Source organism: Pseudomassariella vexata, assembly GCF_002105095.1.
Source record: "Pseudomassariella vexata strain CBS 129021 chromosome Unknown BCR38scaffold_2, whole genome shotgun sequence".
NCBI classification, from domain to species: Eukaryota; Fungi; Ascomycota; class Sordariomycetes; order Amphisphaeriales; family Pseudomassariaceae; genus Pseudomassariella; species Pseudomassariella vexata.
Genome location: NW_024467957.1, coordinates 246,639 through 249,676, shown reverse-complemented (window position 1 = coordinate 249,676; position 3,038 = coordinate 246,639). Strand labels below are relative to the sequence as shown.

The 3,038-nt window shown below is 51.5% G+C and overlaps 1 non-coding gene across 1 annotated transcript; it reads right to left on the bottom strand.

Annotated features, from left to right (window-relative positions):
- Positions 1 to 2,178: 2,178 nt before the first annotated feature.
- Positions 2,179 to 2,281, bottom strand: BCR38DRAFT_t43. Its single transcript has one exon. It is a non-coding gene; the product is annotated as a tRNA-Thr (tRNA).
- Between the last annotated feature and the right edge of the window lie 757 nt (positions 2,282 to 3,038).

The window sequence follows — 3,038 nt, the reverse complement described above, 5'->3', positions numbered from 1 at the left end:
CTTACAATAGTCCCACTAACTACTGGTTCTCCTGTTGCCGTTGCGAGGTCTCTGCGAGAGTATAGTGGCCGTGGTGTGATAGCGGCCCGTAATCGTTCCCTCGGTTCTTCCAACAGCCCGCAAAAGAGGATTATGTGCTCTGCCGTCTCAGGGGCGTCGCCGCAGCGGCATAGCGGCGAGTACACGCCAAAAGCCCCTGTCTTGAATAAGAAGGCTGCTAGCCCTATTTTTCCGTCCTGATCTGGCACAGCGTAGACGCCTCCAGTCGGTTCAGGCCGAAATACTTGCCCCCTTTCGGTATCTGCATCGAAGGGCCCTCCGGTTCCTCAGCGATAGCGCGTCGCTGGCTATCGTGATGCTCTGCTCCGGTGAGCCATATCTTCCTCCAGTGGCCGAGGAGGGCAGCCGGGACCTCCTTTTCCTCACTCATCCACTCGGAGCCCCGGGCCTCCTTCTCCATAGTGGACCCTGCCGGTCGGAGTAGCTGCGACGCCTGCTTCCTCTTCGCCGGCCTATCCTGCCGGAGTATATGTGACGCTTTAGCGCTCGCGCTGCGAAGCAGATTTCTCTTCCCGCTAAGCCGTAGCCGTTCTTCAAACTTAGCAGCCCGGGCACTAAGATAGAGGTCTAGTGGCGGGATTGCTGCTTCTGCTTCCAGGTGGCGAACCGGCGTCGCTTTGTGGGCGCCACAGACTACCCGGAGGCACTCGTTCTGTATCCCCATCAGGCTCTTAGCTGGCCCTGCCGGTTCCTCACTTATAGTATGCCACGCAGTCGCCCCGAAGGCGATCGCGCTACGGATAACCACCGTATATAACAGCCTCGCCCGTATAAGATCGCAGCCCCACGACATATTGACTAGCTTTGTCAGGGCTAGCTTTTGAGTTGCCATTTTTGTTTTAACACGCTCAACATGGGCGTGCCACGTCAGTTTGCGGTCAAACCAGACTCCTAGGAACCTCGCTGAGACTACCGGCGACACTGTGGCGTCCCCAAGGCGAATACTTTGCGGCAAGGGCTCTCGGGCCCTAGTAAAGTGCATTAGCTCACTCTTGTCAGGGGCGAACTCCATCCCGTGCCTCACTGCCCACCGCTGACACGTAGCCCATGCGCCCTCCAACCGGCGGCAGGTCGTGTCTGGATCGGTGCCGACGCTTAGCAGGTTCGTGTCGTCCGCGAACCCGACTACTAAAAGTAGTGGGTGCTGCTCCGCTAGCTCCTCGTACAGCGTTGAAATGTATAATATAAACAGTATCGGGGATAGCGGTGACCCCTGGGGGACACCAGCTCGTAGGGGGATTGGCTCTGACTCCTTGCCATCGAACCGGAGGCGTACCGTCCTATCCTCCACGAAGCTGCGTACCCACTCCTGAACCCACTCCGGGTAGCCTTTCCAGGCTAATATGGAAATCAGCCGTCTGTAATTGACCGTATCGAATGCCCCCTTGATGTCTAGCTGTAGCAGCGAGGCGATGCCCCCGCGTCTCCACGCCGTATAGACCACGTCCTCAACTATACGTATTGCCAGTTCGGTGGACCTCCCAGCGCGGTTACCCATTTGGCACAAATAAATAAATAATAAAATAATATTAATAATATTAAATACGCCGTAGGTGTTAACCCTCGGTACCTCTACAAGTACTCCCTTAAGGGGCTATAGATGATATAGCGGGCCCTTAAGCCGCGTCGGGCGGTTATACAGGTAAACTTGTAGCCAAATGACTACTAAACCTCCTGTCCCTCCCTAAGTCTGTGCTACAACCCCTGCCTGAACTACCGATAAGTGTGGTAATGTGGCACTTAAATTCGTCCTCAGGGGTGGGATGCTGCTGATGTGCAGAAGATGCTCGACTATTTTTTTTGTCGCGACAAGTCGTAGTATCTGCTAATTAGGGTTCTCGTCGAGCGTATACATCTCAACCATACGCTCAAGTGGATAGACCGTAACGTGGTCAGACGCTCGCAAGAATCGCGGCGAGAGGGGGTCCGATAAGGGGTCGGATTAACGATTCGAATTCTGGACCGGCTGTCGAGTTATATTCCGCCGACGTAGTGCTTGACGGTCGACTGGCTAGGATGCTCGTAATCCTAAACTGCACCAATCTCCCTATTATCGCTAGGTAGGCGAAGTCAACAAGGTGGGCAGCGCGCCGTAAGGGTTGACTAAACCCCCTTGTGTGTCAGCTGCGGGATTCGAACCCGCGACTCGTCACCGACCCAAGTGGGCGAGGCTCAAATCGGGACTTATCTACCAGCGAAGTGACCAACTACACCAGCCGACAATAAATAAATATATAACCCGTAGCCAGTTAAAAGGATAAGAATAAAGGAGAAAAGACTATATTTAAGACTTTTCGAAAGAGATTATAAAGAAGACAAGGTAGAAGCTATAGTTCGTTTAGCAAGTTACGCAGCTAGCTACTGGTATGTTCGTCGCCCTAAGTTTATATAATACTACGCTAGCTTTATGTAAGAACTATCTAGTGACTACAAATAGTGAAACGGGGTCAGGCGGTCAATAGGATATACCTACCACCTAACACACTGAACAGACGGCTCCAGTACCAATAGATCCCATCTGTTGGTCTTATCAGACGAAGATCGTGGTACTGGTTATAAGAGTGAAGCTCTTACACGTCTGGTGCGCGAGTTGGTCGGATGTGCCTCTGAGACTCGTATCGTGATAATAGGATCTCGAACGTAAAGATAAGCTGAATAACTAAAATAACTAAATAACTGACTGAAAAGCGAAGGTGAAGATATAGATAAGAAGGAGATGATGATATGAAGATGAGGATGATGATGCGTGAAGATGGGGGACTCGTGTCCTACTCTGCCTCTGTGCCTCTTAAAGAAGAGAAAATAAACTTTCTCCTAGCCCCGTAACCTATTTCCCTGATGTCCGGCCTTACCCCGTTACAATAGCTAACTAGAATAGACCGGATGAAATTTAAACGATATATAAGCAGAAATTTAATTATAAAAGTCCCTAAAGTGATCGTCTGCCGCACCCAACTGTACTACGACTATAATACGAC